General features: G+C 39.0%; 1 long non-coding RNA gene across 8 annotated transcripts in view; it reads left to right on the plus strand.

Annotated features, from left to right (window-relative positions):
* The window catches only part of LOC140638308 (uncharacterized), a 35,826-nt gene that overhangs the window by 9,053 nt on the left and 8,513 nt on the right, over positions 1–18,260 (plus strand). For 2 of the 8 annotated variants that reach the window (XR_012035403.1, XR_012035419.1), the window contains exons 3-4: positions 2,697–2,798; positions 6,505–6,646. The exons of 1 other annotated variant lie outside the window; for it this stretch is intronic. This is a non-coding gene — a long non-coding RNA (uncharacterized lncRNA). Of the gene's footprint in view, positions 132–2,696; positions 2,799–6,480; positions 6,657–18,260 lie in introns of all 8 variants that reach the window. 5 more of the 8 variants (XR_012035413.1, XR_012035411.1, XR_012035407.1 and 2 more) reach the window with 5 other exon arrangements.

The following is an 18,260-nucleotide window of genomic DNA, read 5'->3' on the forward strand; positions in this document are numbered from 1 at the left end:
AAGAGGGAATGAAGGCAACAAGAGATTAATCAACCTGCGCATAGTCACACAGATTATAGTTGATGGAGCCAGGGCCTTCCTGAAGACCAGTCCACTTTCAGAATTGAGGCTCAGTACTGGAGAGACTAGAGGTACCAGACGGGTGCTGGGGTGAGGGACAGAAGTCACAGATTTATTAACATTACCTACCAGGAAAAACTGTTTACACTGAACTGAATCAGGAAGCTTCCAATGGGGTGTTATGGTCTCTCTTTGTTACGTAGGAAAGCTGAACACAAAAGGTTGTCATTGTATTTTAAGCTCTTAGCACTGAATTCCAATTGGATCAAAGCCAGGTGGACACCAAGCAGAATGGACTTGATTTAAAAAAAAAAAAAAAAAAGAATGGACTTGATACAGGGAGGGTGGGAGGAGAAGTGGAAAACGGGTTTTACTTAAACCTTACAGGGCCTCTGTCTGTGTCTTCCTTCCTATGGGTCTAGAGCTTCCTTTGCCCTCAGGTGGAGACTGGAAATCCCAGCAAAGATACTTGTTTTTAAATTTTGCTTTCACTGAAACAAAATGGTAAGTGGGCTCCCTGAGCAATCAAGCCAAGACTTTGAGGAACATATCAGAGTTTTTTGACATTTGCCGATATACAGACTTCCTGCTTTGTAATGGCAATTTCTCCTCCTTGCTGTTTCTGTGCAGTTATACTACAAGAGGTGGAGAGATGTTCATGTGTGCCAGAACATTAAAAGAAAATTTACACTGAACACAGTATAATAACTCTGGTTCTTTCTCTTTTATTAAAAACAAAATGTGTAAGAGAGTTCTGGTTTGGAGGCGAGTTGTGTTTGTAGTTCTCACAGCTATAGTGTTGATATAGCACCCAGTGCCCATCAAGACTTGACTCAGTTTAACTGTTTTGAAGACTTCTGTCCCATGCACTTGGTCATCATTTGGAAGCAGGCTGAGGAGTTGTTATGTGCTGTCTAGAATAGATTTTCCTGGAATTGTTAGACTTGCATAATTCCGAAGTAATCTGTAGCATTTTACAGTTGGGAAGGAACTTGGAGTTCTTGTTATGGATGGGCATGACCTACAATATCCCATGTGCTTGAGAACAGTGCTGGACCTTGCCAAAAGTGCGTGGCCTAGCCTGCAGGCTCCTTTTAAGAGGAAGGGCATTTTCTGTGGAAGGAGGCCCTGATTGACCATTGCAATCCTCAGACAGCTTTAACCATAATCATAACCCTTGCCTACTATGCTGGATACTTGACGGCTGTTGTCTTATCTGGACTTCTTCCCACTCACAAGCTCCCTCTGGGCTTGGTTTTTGTTCTTGAAGTTTGCAGAAGATAAACAACAGTTCTTTAACAGAAACCTAGCTGGAACTGGGACAAAACCTTCATGGGGAAAAGTGGCCATATCTTGTCACTTGAGCCTTCTGCTGTTTTTTGTATTCTTGTTTGTTTGTTTATTTATTTTTAAATAAATGTCATTGTGAAAAGCATTATTGTGCTGTGTAAAGGAAAGTCTCTCTGGAGTGCTGTTGCCTGGCTCAGCTACTCACTAGCTGTGTGATTTTGGGTAGGTTATTGAGTCTTTCTGTGCCTCAGATTTCCTCATCTATAGATCAGCATAATAAGAACATCATTAAGGGTCACCTGGGTGGCTCAGTGATTGAGCATCTGCCTTTGGCTCAGGATATGATCCCAGGGTCCTGGGATTGAGTCCCACATCGGGCTCCCTGCAGGGAGCTTGCTCCTCCCTCTGCCTGTGTCTCTGCCTCTCTCTGTTTGTCTCTCATGAATAAATAAATAAAATCTTAAAAAAAAAAATCGTTAAAGAAATCCCCTGCGTGTGAAATGAAATAAACATATGTTGATACCTAGAGCATTACCTGTCATATGGAAATCATTTGATTTTTGTTAATTATTGTTATAAAAATTATACAGAATATATATAGAATATAGATGTTTGTACCTCTTTCCTGACATGAGTTTGACTATTTGGCTGTGACATAAATACCTAGATACATTAAAAGTGAATAAATGCCAGGCAACTGAGGCCATATGTTGCCATTGGAATTCATTCACTCATTTTTTCATTCATTCATTCATTCATTCACTCACACAACACACACACTGTGGCAGGCACTAAGCTGGGCTTTGAGAGGCTTGGATAATTCTTACAGGCGTTAGTGGTAAGGTCTTCAGACTGGCTTCAGCATGGCGGTCCAGGAAGGCTCTAGGGGCTGGTAAATTTAAAAAATATATATTTTATTTATTTATTCGAGAGAGAGACAGAGAGAGAGCAAAAACAGAGGAAGGGGCAAAACGGAGATGGAAAAAGACAAGTAAAATAGCCACTGAGTGCAAGCTGGACTTGGGGCTTGATCCCTGGACCCTGAGAACAGGATCTGAGCCAAAGTCAAGTGCTTAACCCACTGAGACACTCAGGTGCCCCACAAAAATGAGATACTGTCAATCCATCAATCTCTGTATATTTACTGAGCATTCACCAAGGCAAAGCACCAAGCTAGGGAAAGAAGTAGGCAGAGTGGGCCCTGGGGTAGAAATACAACAAAGTACAGAGAACACCTGCTCTTGAGGAATTTACAGTCTTTTGCTGGGAAGACAAAGTACATATGTATGAAATGACAGTGTCAGGCTGTGACTTAAATAAGTGAAATCTGTATCTGTCTTTTCCAGCACAATGGTCCACCTGGATAGTACAGGGACACACGTTTCTTCTCAGTTGTACAGACCTGCCAGCTCCTGCTCGGGATGTGGAATGCCCTTCTTGGAGGGCAGGTATGGTTCTTTGATTTTCCACATGGCTGTGCCTAGTCAGGCAGCCCTGATGGTCTACCTCTTGCTTGCCAGGGCTTCTGTTTCTCGCCTCTGTGGATCCAGTAGATGAATCATTGCCTCTCTGTGTGCCAATAGTACGTTGTATAGACCTAGCATCTCTATCATGGTATTTTTCACATGACTTGGGAGTGGCTGATGGGTCTCTGCTGGCTTCCATTAAGAATTGCTTCATTTATCTATTCCTACATCACCAACCACCTCAGAACTTACTGCCTTAAAACTACAACTACTTAATTACCTACAATTCTGAGAGTCAGGAATTTGGGTGGGGCCAGGGGTGCAGCTTGCCACTGCTCCACATGGTGCTGCTGCCGTGGCTTTGCTGGGGCTCTAGGAACTGCTGTGGCCTCCCTCACATGTCTGGGCCTTGGTCCTGGCTGTCTGCTAGGGTGTCTCAGTTCCTGTCTGAGCTGCCCCTCTTTCTCCAGTGATGTGTCACCATTTAATAGTCTAGCTGGAGCCTTGTTATATGGCAGCTGGCTTTTAGGGGATGAACATGGAAGATGCAGTATTTCTGAAGATCTAGCCCAGAAATCACACATAGCCACACTTCAGCCAAAGCAAGACACAGGGATGTTCAAATTCAAGGAAATAAAATCTGCCTTTTGATGACATGAATGGCAAAGCCATGGTCCAGAAGAACATGAAGGAATGGGTTGGGCGGGGGTGGGGGGTGGGGATGGATGTGACCACCTTTGGTAACATCTTATTTATTTTCAACACTTAGCACATACCTGGAACATGGTAATTGTTAGTGATAAAATCTGGCATTTAATGAGCTCACTTACTTAGGCATTTACATGTATTATCTTGTTAAATCCTCACAACTCTTTGAGGTGTTATTATCCCCATTTTGCTGAGCAAATTGAGGCTTGGAGATGCTGGAACAATTGCCCAAGGTTATTAAACTAGTAAAATGTGGAACTAGAAATCAGACTCGGTAGCCTGGCTCCAGAGGTTAAGCACAAATCATTTTACTGAAAAACTGAATGATCAGGCTTTTTGTGGTTTACTTTTCCCTGGTATCATTTGTCACCATTACAGCCCTGTAGCTGCTTCTTGTTATCTTGTTCAGATGTGAAGGAAGTAGATGACACCTAATAGGTATAACCTTTGAAACCAGAAGAGACACGAGTGCTGGGTCTAGCTTTGACTCCTCTTTTATTTTTTCTGGGGCAAATCTCTCTACTGCCCATGCCTTGCAACAATTGGTTTCCAAAAACAAAAAAAGCTTCTCTGTGATGGGATGCTATCACAAAGAAGGTGGGCCTTTGGGTAGAAAGTTGGTGGTGGAATTTTCATATATTTTTTTAAATTTTTAAAAAAGATCTTATTTACTTATTCATGAGAGACAGAGAGAGAGAGAGAGAGGCAGAGACACAGGGAGAGGGAGAAGCAGGCTCCATGTAGGGAGCCCGACGTGGGATTCGATCCCGGGTCTCCAGGATCACACACTGGGCTGAAGGCGGCGCTAAACTGCTGAGCCATCCGGGCTGCCCAAATTTTCATATTTTGATGAGATTTTCATAGAGTTCATATTTACTTACTTTTAAAATTATGAGGTTATTACTTCCAACTTTCTTGGAATTAACAGAGTGCAAGAATGGATTGTAGATGCTTTTCGGTGAAAGTATTTGAAAATAAAAATTTTGACAACCTTGTATTCACTACCAAAATATGCCAGTTTCAACATTTTACTGGGTCTTTGTGATCCTAAAGTCTGGGATCCTCTGCTTCATCAGAGAGAGGAGGTAAGATAGTAGGTCCATTAAGAGCAAAGGCTGTGGGGTTGCACTGACTCCTGCTACCCTCTTTGAACATTGAGTCACTATTCCTTGCTATTCCTTTGCTATTGCATCAGCAAGGTGGATTTGGTATAGTTGTGATAATTTGAAGGTATTACTTGCAGAAAATACTTTCTTAGAAGAATGTCTGGCATATAGTAATGCACAATAAATGTGAGAGAGCATTATTATTATTGATCCCTATGAGATTCCCATACACAATGATGATTGGAATTCTTGTAACTATTTTTTCCTGACTGGCCCTGGCCAAGCAATTAACATTCCCCATTCAGCTCCATGAAGACAGAGATGTGGAGATGCAGAAACATCAGTGACTAGCTGAAAGCTCCATAGATTCCTGAAACAAAATCAAGCTTTCAGAATAAAAGGCCTTTGTCCTCAAATCCTCAAGCCAACTGAAGAATTATCTCTTGGTTCTTAAGGGTCCTGCTAAAAGATTTGAATTGCAATCCAATGCCTCTCTTTAAAGAAGATAAGCGAATAATGAAATTTTATCAGAAAGAATTTTAATGTTCTTAAAATTACATCTGGTAGAGGAGATTCTAGGAAGTTAGCTGTCAGCAAGCACTCTGGTACCCTCTTTGTTTAACTCCTTATGATCACCTACCAGCTGTCCCAGATGCACAGCTCCTGGGCTTGCAATTGGGCAGGATGGGAAGAGTGTGACCCTCAGAGTCCTCCAGGGGCCAGAGAAGGCTGTGCAGGTATAGGACTTTGTACCTCTCTTAGGAGCCTAGTGTCTGAATGAGGGTAATCCCACTCAGAAAGTCCCTCCATAGTCCTCAGAGATCTAGGACCCCTACAATACATGTCATGCCTCTCTTGCACATAATCCTAAAAGGACTTCACAGGCCCTGGAATGGTGGGAGAAGATGTTTGGTGTGTTGGTTTCCTGCCTTCCTTCGATTCTGGGCAAATGCACAATTCTTTGCTGAGCATCCCAAGGGGAATGAAATCTTCTGGTGCTTCATACAAGCCACTTTGTATATTGGGGATCTGTATATCGTCACTTTGCTATTGGGGACCTGTACTTCATGAGGTCACCACAGTTTAAAGTTCCCCACCAATCTGACTTGAGTCCTGAGGGTGAAGAGAAACAAACAGGCAAAGGAAATCTACAAGGCAACCCCAGAGAAAGAGAACAAGCTGAAATCTGAGAATAAGGGGGCTGAAGGAAACAAAGAAATGACAACTTGAATAATTAAAAAAAACTACAACACCAGGCATTTGGAGATAAGAAAACTAATCTTTCTATTTAAAAATTCAGTAGCTGGGGGCAGCCCCGGTGGCGCAGTGGTTTGACACCGCCTGCAGCCCAGGGCGTGATCCTGGAGACCCTGGATCGAGTCCCACGTCGGGCTCCCTGCATGGAGCCTGCTTCTCCCTCTGCCTGTGTCTCTGCTTCTCTCTCTGTGTCTCTATGAATAAATAAATAAAATCTTAAAAAAAAAATTCAGTAGCTGGGACACCCGGGTGGCTCAGCGGTTGAGTGCCTGCCTTCAGCTCAGGTTGTGATCCTGGAGTCCCAGGATCAGAGTCCCACATCCGGCTCCCTGCAAGGAGCCTGCTTCCCCCTCTGCCTGTCTCTCTCTCTCTCTCTCTCTCTCTCTGTCTGTCTCTCATGAATAAATAAATAAAATATAAAAAAATAAAGTAAAAATTCAGTAGCTCAGTGAAAGATGGACATCACTCTTAACAAAAATTGTTGTTATGGAAGATCAAATGGAAGGGAAGAAAGACTTCAAAGAATAAAGGGACATAGAGTAATCTTAATGAAAGTTTATAAAATAGTAATGAAAATATAATTGATCATTAAGGTAATGAAAATAATGCCTTATCAGGCCTGAGTTGATGCAGTGCTGGGTGAGTGGCAGGTTGTACAGAAGACTTCACAAGAAGGCTGAAGATGTTGTCCTAGATGGAGCTCAGATACCATGGTGCAAGAATGTGTCAATCACTCTACACAGAAAAGGCAGGAGACAGGTATGCAAAGGTATTAGTCCTTTTTCTTGTTTGATCTTGCTGTTCTTTTTATTGGCATGGCAGGCTGTGCCCACTGACAGACACGAGCAAAAGATTTTGGCTTGATGCCAAGTAGAGGGAAACATTGGCTAGGTATTAAAGAACCTTTTAGACAATAAGAGTCATTGAAAAAACAGAATGTATATCTCAGATGTTGGTTGAGATATCATCCATTTCAAAGTTCAAAGGAAGAATTGAAAATATTAAGTGTAATCATTGGTCTCAAATCTCAAATACCAACTGACAGACCCATGAGCTCCCTTGATTGGAAAATAAACAATGTGACTTTGGCAGCTTTCTCAATACTGTGTTGGTCTCACAGAGTTTACTAGCATATTATTAGCCACTTGATTGGGCCATGAATTTAAAAAACAATCTTTGAGATGGTTGTTCTATAGATGGAGCTATGGGAGGGATGGTGTGTGACCTATGTGTGGGAGGAAGGGTACACATGGATACAACAAAATTTTCTGCCCATCTATATACCAGCTAGACTAGATCTTCCAGCATCCCTTATAGTCAGATGAGAATGAAAGTGCTCCATGGGATGGGAATATGAACAAAAGTGGGCCATGTCTAAGCCTGGCCCATGAAACTGGCATTCAAGCTCCTTCAAGTCCTTTGACTTGCAAATGACTCTGAGGCTTTAAGGGAAGGTAGAAAATTAATATGGAAGGAGCCTGGGTCTCTGAATCTCCCAGTACAGGACAGTTGCTTATTTACCAGGATCACTTGCATGGCCCATTGTACTGCAAGAATAAACTTTTATTGCAGCAAGTCATTGAAATATTAGTTCTTGTTTGTTACAGCATCTAACAATACCCTAAGATAGGGAATGGGCCACTGTAGGTGCACCATGGAAATTTTGCCTTGAAACATTTGAAAGTGTTTTCCACAGACATGTATTAATTATGTGCTGTTTAAAAGCATACAGTGTTTTTTTTTTCTCCCCCAGTGTATCTTTGAACTCCCACACTCTCGTCCCCTCCCAAGACTTTGTAGAATCCAATAATTAGTTGAAAAAGAACCTTGGGCATACTTCATTTCACCAGTGGTGTTTGGGTATTTGCTACATGCTGGGATCTCTACCAAGCTGCAGGACACAGATGCAGTTGCTGCCCTCTGCTTGCTTGTCATTGGACTCTCTGCCAGCTAAGTGTCAACATTGAACACTTTCAGTGATCGAGGACTCTGTCCCTTCCATAGTCACTTGTTTGGTTGTAAAGAACTATAATAATAATATTTTCCTAATATTGAATATTAATCTATCTGTAATACCTGCTAATTGGATCCAGCCACCTAAAAGTTGAAGACATTTTTCTTCCCATTCTTCAGGCTAAACATACTGAGATCCTCCTCTCATTCCTAATTGTCTTGGCTTTGAGGGCCTTCCCCATCTCCAGAGGTACATTCCTATATGACCCTGCCTATTATCTTAGTTTCATCAATCACTTTCATACAGCAGTGCCCCAGAATGCCTGGTAACAGCTACCTCTGTGATGTTTCCTTTCTCTGCCTTAGCCAAGGCCCCTACCTCTCCAGCCTGGATCACACTGTAATCATTCAGCTGTTTTATTTTATTTTTTTTAAACTTTTGTTTCCTATCCCCATAGTTTTGTCTTTTTGAATCATCCACCCCTCTTTCCCTGACAAACTAAATTTCCATAACCCCTGATTGGTCTAACTCCTATGAATTACCCACATACTGATTTCAACAGATGACTTCCATGCCTAAAACTTACAACTTCAGTTTAGATTCCACTCTCTGGTTTCCCAGTCCCCTGGGGATGCCATGAGGAAGGGTTTGGTTCTGAAGGCTGAGTCAATCTTGTGCAGGAGCTTGGGCTTTGTCCCCCTGGCCTGTGCTTCCTACAGAGGAAGAGAGTCCTGGAGGGTGGAAGCAGTACATGACTTCTTGGAGCACTGTTTTTACTTGGAAATGTAGGAAAGAAAATTTCTTTTAAAATTGTAGCATATAGACTGCTTAATACAGTGTCATATGTTTATACAAATATTTAATTTGACACAGGAGACTAGATAAGAGCTACTTTTTTCCCTATCTAGTTTTTACTGATTATTTTAAAGTTTTCATCTCATTCCAGCTAGTTAACATACATATAACATATTAGTTATAGGTGTATAATACAGTGAGTCAGCAATTCTGTACATTATTCAGTGCTCATCAAGACAAGTGCACTGCGTAATCCCTTCACCTATTTAAACCTCTCCCCCAACCCCATTCACCTCCCCTCTGGTAACCATCTCTACAGTTAATAGTCTGTTTCTAGATTCGCCTCTCTCTTTTCCCTTTACTCATTTGTTTTGTTTTGTTTCTTAAATTCCACACATGAGTGAAATCATATAGTATTTGTCTTTCTCTGACTGACTTATACTCTCTAGCTCCATTCATGTCATTGTAAATATCAAGATTTCATTCTTGTTTTTATGGCTGATTAATATTCTATTCTATACATATGAATATATATATATATATATACACACACACACATATACATGTACATATACATACATATATATATGTGTATACCCCCCACATCCTCTTTATCCATTCATCAGTGCATAGACACAGGGATAGTTTCCATAATTTGGCTATTATAGATAATGCTGCTATAAACATCAAGGTTCATGTCTCCCTTTGAATTAGGACTTTTGTATTCTTTGGATAAATACCTAGTAATGCAATTGCTGGATCTATTTTTAACAATAAAAGATACTTTTGAGGAGGATTGATTTACAGTCTATCTCCAGTTATATATTCACTTTTTCATGTTTTGGACATTTGAAAGCTATGGTCCAGTGTTTTCCAAACCGTAGGTCATGACCCATGTGTGAATTATGAGATCAATTAGTAGATTCCAACCTGATTTTATTTTTAAAGAAAAATAGGAGTAGAATAGGATGGAATGAAGGGACTGAAATGGAATGGAACAAAACAGGATGGAATAGAGCAGATCAGAACAGAATAGAATAGAATAGGTCAGATAAGCACAAGTGCACAGAAGTTGTTTGCTTCAGTGATTCAGCAATCTTGTCAGGGACTCACACTTTTAGCATCATCCTAAGGCTAATTCCCTCCAGTTTTCTTAACATGCCCCATACTCACTAATTGTGTCAAATAAGACAGAAATCTTGGCTTTTTGATTTTCTTTAAAGAGTAAGGAGCATCTTCTTCGGTTTGATTTTCTAGAATTGGGTTTCGGTAAGTGCTACCTTTGTGCTGAGATAAATTCTTTCAACAGAGGCTAGAAGTAATAGATACTGGGGAGCCACACCCAGTGTCTGCTGCAACAAGTGTACTGTATTGTGAATTATAGATAGCAGGGAGCAAGGCTGAAGAGAAGGAAACCATTTAAAAGGTCCTGAGTATCTCCCTATTAAGCATGTTCTTTCTCCCCAGTATATATCTACATCCTTTTATCCTATAAACCCTGGCTTATCACCCACTCTCTTGGTAAAATCTTGTCATACTACTTCAGCTTGCACTGCCTCTACCTTCTCTGGATTCTTGTGTCTATTCTCTGAGCCTTGCCATTTGAGCATGTCCCAGTTCCAGCCATTTAAGGCTTACATTTCTAGCTTATTATGACAAGTGGAGGTAGAAATCTCATGTTATATACTTCCCTGTACCTTCTTCAGGTCTGGACCAGGCTTTCCTGATTAGGCTGATTCATTCTGGTGAATCATCTTTTTTCATACTGGCGGAATGTCAGAAATGACATATTTGAAATGCTGTATTTGAGGGAGAGGGGAACCATGAAGAATTCAGCTCTTCCAGGTAGCTCACGATTTTATTGTGAATAAACTGGCCCATGAGTTTTAGCAATACAAAGTCTCCCAACCTCTTTTTGGGGGAGGCATAGTTGCAGAGCCTCCTCTCTTCTGGGTACTCCATCTAATCCCATTTGACAGGGATAAAGGTTGAAAACAATGTGATATTAGTTTTGGATGCACAATTATGAAGACTGCTAATTAAGAGTTTGGAAGGAAGTATAGGAACTGTGAACATATTAAATCCCATTTCCTGTGGGATGAAAAAATAGGTCTGGGTGATAGTGTTTGTTAAGGGGATCTGAAATCTCAACAGAAACACTACTTTAAAGTTAAAGCTTTATTGATTCTACCAGGAAAAATTTCCACTAACACACACTTTGGAGTCTGTGGCCGTCCAAATCGAGTTAGAATGAATGTTATCAATATGTCACTGGGACATCTACTTCAATCTGTTGAAATTCCAAGTTCTGACTGTACGAGGAAACTTGGCGTCCAGGAAATTAATGCTCCCCACCCCCCCCAAAGAGGTATAATCAGGAGACCCTTGTACTCACGTTTCAGCTAAAGTCCAATGTTTCCCCCCCCTCTAATCCTTTATAGCCTTGGCTTTGATCAAAATAAGCTTAGATGAGTTCCAAAGATGAGTTCTGTAGAGAAGAAAAAAAAATGTCTTAGTTGCTTATCATTTACGAGAGACTATCTACAAACTCAGTCAAGTTTAAGGATATTTAATTGCTTGACCACTTAAGGAGGAAACATTCTCATTAAAAGGAAGGTACTAGTGCAGTCGGATACCTGACTCAATCAGTATTTTTACAAGTATATACATTATTATACATACTCAGTTTTGCTGATTAATGAATGAAGAGAATAAATAAAATAGAGTATAAAAGTTTGTGTCTGCTACATCTTGTGTTGCATTCCATAATTCCTTGACGGTTCCCCTACCCCTGCCAGCTTTATTTGGATATAATTGACTCTTAGCATTGTGTAAGCTTAACGTATACAATGTGTTGATTTGATACGTTTCTATGTTGCAAACTGATTACCACCAGAAAGAGCTAACACTCTCTCTTCATATAATTATAATTTCTTTTTTGTGGTGAGAAATTTAAAATATGCTTTCTTAGCAACATTCAAGTGTATGATATAATATCATTAGCTGTAATCACTGTGCTATACATTAGATCCCTAGAACTTCTTAACCTTATAATTGGATGTTTGTGCACTTTGATCAACAATGCTCCATCTCCCCTTCCCAACTCCTAGTAGCCACCATTCTGCTGTTTCTGTGAGTTTGGCTTTATTAGATTTAAGATTCCACACATAAGTGGTATCATACAGCAGGTCTTTCTCTTGATTTAATCTCAATATAATGCCTTCAAGGTCCATCCATGTTTATGATCATGGCATGATTTCCTTCTTTCTCACAGTTGATCAGTTTTTCATTGTATATTTATACCATGTCTTTTTTTTTTTTATCCCTCCATCCATTGCTGGACACTTAGATTGTTTCTATATCTTGGTGATTATGAATAATGCTGCAGTGAACATGGGAGTGTAGATATCTTACAAGCTCTTGATTTCAATTCCTTTGGGTATATGCCCAGAAGTGGGATTACTGGATCATATGGTAATTTCATTTTTAATTTTCTGAGGAAACTCCATACTGTTTTCCACAGTGGCTGCACCAGTGTACATCCTCATCAACAGTGCACAAGATTTCCCTTTTATCCACATCTTCACAAACACTTGTTATTTCTTATCTTTTTGATAATACCCATTCTAGCAGGTGGGATGGGATTTCTCAATGTGGATTTAATTTGCATTTCCTTGATGATGAGTGTTGTTGAGGACCTTTTCATGTATACCCCTTGAACATTTGTTCTCTTTGGAAAACCATCTGGATCTTCTGCCATTAATTAATTTGTTTGTTTAGCTATTTTAGCTATTGAGTATATGAGTTCTTTATTTTGGATATTAACTCCTTTTAGATATATAATTTGCAAATATGTTCTTCCATTTGGTGAGTTGCCTTTTCATTTTGTTTTTCTTGTATAGCACCTTTTTAGTTTGATGTAGTTCCTCTTACTTATTTTTGCTTCTGTTATTTGTACTCTTGGTGTCTGATCTAGGAGATTGCTGCCAAGACCAATGTTAAGGAGCTTTTCCTTATGGTTCATCTAATAGTTCTATGGATTCAAGTCATAAATTTAAGTGTTTAATCCATTTTAAGTTCCTTTTTTGAAAGATATAAGATAAGGGGCTAATTTCATTCTTCTGCATGTGGTTACCCAGTTTTTTTTTTTTTTTTTTTTTTTGAAGACACTGTTCTTTCCCTACTGAGTATTCTTGGCTTTTTGTCAAATATTAGTTGCCAGTATGAGTAAGGGTTTATTTCTGGGCTCTTGATTCTATTCCATTGGTCTATGTGTCTATAGATTTTGTTCTTTCTCCAACTTTGTTCTTCTTTTTCTGGATTGCTTTGGCTATTTGGGAGTCTTTGTTGTTCCTTACAAATTTTAAGATTGCCTTTTTTATTCCTGTGAAAAATATCATTTGAATTTTAATAGGGATTACATTGAATCTATAGATGCCTTTGAGTAAAATGGACATTTTCATAGTATTCATTTTTCTGATCCATGAACACAAGATATCTATTTGTTTGTGACTTCTTCAACTTATTTTGTCAAATTCTTGTAGTTTTCAGTGTAAATATCTTTCCTTGGTTCAAGTTGCTCCTCAGTATTTTATTATTTTTGATAGTATTGTGAATGGGACTGTTTTTTAAATTTCTTTTTCAGATATTTTATTAATATATAGAAATGTAACTGTTTTCTGTAAGTTGGTTTGATATCCTGCAACTTTACTGAATTTGTTGATTAGTTCTAGCAGTTTTTTTGGTGGATCGCTAGGATTTTCTCTATATAACATATCATCTGCAAACAAAGACAATTTCACTTCTTATTTTCTTATTTGAATGCTTTTTTATCTTTTTCTTGCCTGATTGCTGTGGCTTGGACTTCTCGTAAATGTTGAGTAGGGGTGGTAAGAGTAGGTACCCTTGTCTTGTTCCAAATCTTAGAAGGAAAACTTTCAACCTTGAACCACTGAGTATGATATTATCTGTGGGTTTGTCATATACAGCCTTTATTGTGTTGCAGTATGTTTCTTCTATGTTGAGTTGAGATTCTACCAATTGTTGAGTTTTTTTTTTTTTTATTTATTTATGATAGTCACACAGAGAGAGAGAGAGAGAGAGGCAGAGACATAGGCAGAGGGAGAAGCAGGCTCCATGCACCAGGAGCCGGACATGGGATTCGATCCTGGGTCTCCAGGATCACGCCCTGGGCCAAAGGCAGGCGCTAAACTGCTGCGCCACCCAGGGATCCCAATTGTTGAGTTTTTATCACGAAAGTATGTTGTATTTTGTCACGTGATTTTTTGGCATCTATTGATATGATCATATGATTTTTATCTTTCATTCCATTAACGTTGTGTGCCACATTGATTGATTTGCATATGTTGAACCATCCTTGCATTTCAGGGATAAATCCCATGTAATCATAGTAACTGATACTTTTAATCATTGAATTCGTTTTGCTAATATTTTATTGAGAATTTTTGACTAATTTTTCTATGTGCATCAGAGATATTGGTCTGTAAATTTCTTCCTTTCTTTCTCATTCATTCATTCATTCATTATTTCTTTCATTCTTTTGTTCTCTTGTCCTTCCTTCTTTCCTTTCTTTTCTTTTTTTTTTTTTGAGGTGGAAGAAGAAAGACAGAGAGAGAGAGAGAGAGAGAGAACTAGTGTATTTAGTGATTGCCATTTGACATAAATCCAATACCATTTCTGTAAATCAGAAAGATGCAGGAAATAAGGAACATCGAAAAACATAATATTTATTAAGATTTATTGATCACATAGTCTGTACTAGGCAGTTTCTTGCACTGTCTCTATTAATAATCACAAGAAATCTTAAGAGCTGTCTATGTTATTGTATTGGGAATATTCCACAATAAAATTGTCTTAATTTACTTAGTATTTTCCACTCTCAGTAAGTATTTCAGTGTTTTCATGTGGGATAGATACTGAAAAGTGGAGTTGCTACATCATAAAACATTTTATTTTTTTATTTTTTTGAGATACTAGTTTTTTATTTTTTATTTATTTTATTTATTTTTATTTATTTTAAATTTATTTTATTTATTCATTTTTTATAATAAATTTATTTTTTATTGGTGTTCAATTTACCAACATACAGAATAACACCCAGTGCTCATCCCGTCAAGTGCCCCCCTCAGTGCCCATCACCCATCACCCCCACCCCCCACCCTCCTCCCCTTCCACCACCCCTAGTTCGTTTCCCAGAGTTAGGAGTCTTTATGTTCTGTCTCCCTTTCTGATATTTCCCACACATTTCTTCTCCCTTCCCTTATATTCCCTTTCACTATTATTTATATTCCCCAAATGAATGAGAACATACACTGTTTGTCCTTCTCCGATTGACTTACTTCACTCAGCATAATACCCTCCGGTTCCATCCACGTTGAAGCAAATGGTGGGTATTTGTCATTTCTAATGGCTGAATAATATTCCATTGTATACATAGACCACATCTTCTTTATCCATTCATCTTTCGATGGACACTGAGGCTCCTTCCACAGTTTGGCTATTGTGGACATTGCTGCTAGAAATATCGGGGTGCAGGTGTCCCGGCGTTTCATTGCATCTGCATCTTTGGGGTAAATCCCCAGCAGTGCAATTGCTGGGTCGTAGGGCAGGTCTATTTTTAACTCTTTGAGGAACCTCCACACAGTTTTCCAGAGTGGCTGCGCCATTTCACATTCCCACCAACAGTGCAGGAGGGTTCCCCTTTCTCCACATCCTCTCCAACATTTGTGGTTTCCTGCCTTGTTAATTTTCCCCATTCTCACTGGTGTGAGGTGGTATCTCATTGTGGTTTTGATTTGTATTTCCCTGATGGCAAGTGATGCAGAGCATTTTCTCATGTGCATGTTGGCAACATCTCAACATCTTAAAAGCCATCTATGAAAAGCCCACAGCAAATATCATTCTCAATGGGGAAGCACTGGGAGCCTTTCCCCTAAGATCAGGATCAAGACAGGGATGTCCACTCTCACCACTGCTATTCAACATAGTACTGGAAGTCCTAGCCTCAGCAATCAGACAACAAAAAGACATTAAAGGCATTCAAATTGGCAAAGAAGAAGTCAAACTCTCCCTCTTCGCCGATGACATGATACTCTACATAGAAAACCCAAAAGTCTCCACCCCAAGATTGCCAGAACTCATACAGCAATTTGGTAGCATGACAGGATACAAAATCAATGCCCAGAAATCAATGGCATTTCTATACACTAACAATGAGACAGAAAGAGAAATTAAGGACTCAATCCCATTTACAATTGCACCCAAAAGCATAAGATACCTAGGAATAAACCGAACCAAAGAGGTAAAGGATCTATACCCTAAAAACTATAGAACACTTCTGAAAGAAATTGAGGAAGACATAAAGAGATGGAAAAATATTCCATGCTCGTGGATTGGCAGAATTAATATTGTGAAAATGTCAATGTTACCCAGGGCAATTTACATGTTTAATGCAATCCCTATCAAAATAGGGACTTTCTTCAGAGAGTTAGAACAAATTATTTTAAGATTTGTGTGGAATCAGAAAAGACCCTGAATAGCCAGGGGAATTTTAAAAAAGAAAACCATATCTGGGGGCATCACAATGCCAGATTTCAGGTTGTACTACAAAGCTGTGGTCATCAAGACAGTGTGGTACTGGCACAAAAACAGACACATAGATCAATGGAACAGAATAGAGAACCCAGAAGTGGACCCTCAACTTTATGGTCAACTAATATTCGATAAAGGAGGAAAGACTGTCCACTGGAAGAAAGACAGCCTCTTCAATAAATGGTGCTGGGAAAATTGGACATCCACATGCAGAAGAATGAAACTAGACCACTCTCTTGCACCATACACAAAGATAAACTCAAAATGGATGAAAGATCTAAATGTGAGACATCATAAAACATTTTAATATATACTGCCAAATTGTATTCCTCGTTACATCACTGTCCAGTTTTTCCTCAATCACATTTAATATTTTTTACCCCTAATTTTTCCCCCAAATCAGCGCAAAAATGGTTATCTCATCATTATTCCTAGAAATTTGATGGCTTAGAATTTTTAAAAAAGATTTTATTTATTTGTTCATAGAGACACACAGAGAGAGAGAGAGAGAGAGAGGCAGAGACACAGGCAGAGGGAGAAGCAGGCCCAGTGCAGGGAGCCAGACATGGGACTTGATCCGGGGTCTCTGGGATCACGCCCCAGACTGAGGGTGGCGCTAAACCGCTGAGCCACGCGGGCTGCCCATGGCTTAGAATTTTGAAGAAATCTTTTTTAGAAGAATAACATACTTTAAAGTGTTGGTTAGAGTTTTATAACCAAATAATAATAAAAAAAAAAAAAACGAAGAATACATGGCTGAACTGGAAAAGAAAAAGAATCAGATAATTCTTAAGAGGCCAGAAACAAAAAGAAAGTGTGAACCGTGGGGTAGGTGAGCTTGTGTCTCCTCTTGGTATAGTTATTAGTCAAAGGGGCTCTCTAACCAGTGTTATAAAGGGCCACATGTTCAGGGAACAGACAAAAACAAAAAGAATGAGACCCTCCATCAGTCAGAAACCACTACAGGGCTACATCTTTTATGTGATAACTAGAAAAAAAAAATTGGCCTAGCAGAAGGAGATGTTGGTAAGACTTCCTGTTTAATCCTTGACTCTGACTGGAGCCGGCAAAAAGGAAAATACTCACATTTAAAGATTATTACTTCCTAGATGTTGCAAGGATAATACAACACAACAAACAACACTACACATATAAATAGCTTAGATGAAATATACTAAATTCTTCAAAAACTATGAAATACGAACATTCATTCAAAATATAATAGGTAATATATGGGTAGTCTTATAACTATTAAATAAATTGAATTCATAGTTGAAAACCTTCCAAGAAATCTTCAGGACCAGATGGTTTCATTCAAATATTAAAGAAATAACAATTTTCTAATTTCTTCCAGAAAACAGAAGAGAGAATATATTCTAACTCATTTCGGGTTGCTGGCCTACCTTAATAATAAAAGTAAACAAAGACAGTACAGAAAAAGAAAACCATAGACCAATACCCCTCGGCATCATAGATGCAAAAATACTCAATAAAATATTAGCAAATTGAATCTAGCAATATATTAAAAGAATAAAACACCCTAAACAAGTGGGGCTTATTCCAGGAATGCAAGTTTGGTTCAATACTTAAAAATCAATGAAATCCACTATATTAAGAGCCTAAACAGAAAAATCATATGGCCATATCATTCAATGCAGAAAAAAAAAAAAAACATTTAACAAACTTCAACACTCATTTAGGATTAAAAACCCTCAGTATAATAGGAACAGAAAAAAGGTAGGAGATGCAAGGAGTACTGAGTAAGGAAAACTGTTAAACATGAATAAATCTAAGTAATCATTTGTTTTTTTTTTAAAGATTTATTTATTTATGATAGACATAGAGAGAGAGAGAGAGAGAGAGAGGCAGAGACACAGGAGGAGGGAGAAGCAGGCTCCATGCCGGGAGCCTGACGTGGGACTCGATCCTGGGACTCCAGGATCGCGCCCTGGGCCAAAGGCAGACGCTAAACCGCTGAGCCATCCAGGGATCCCCCTAAGAAATTATTTGTTA

Source organism: Canis lupus, chromosome 1 (genome assembly GCF_048164855.1).
Source record: "Canis lupus baileyi chromosome 1, mCanLup2.hap1, whole genome shotgun sequence".
NCBI classification, from domain to species: Eukaryota; Metazoa; Chordata; class Mammalia; order Carnivora; family Canidae; genus Canis; species Canis lupus.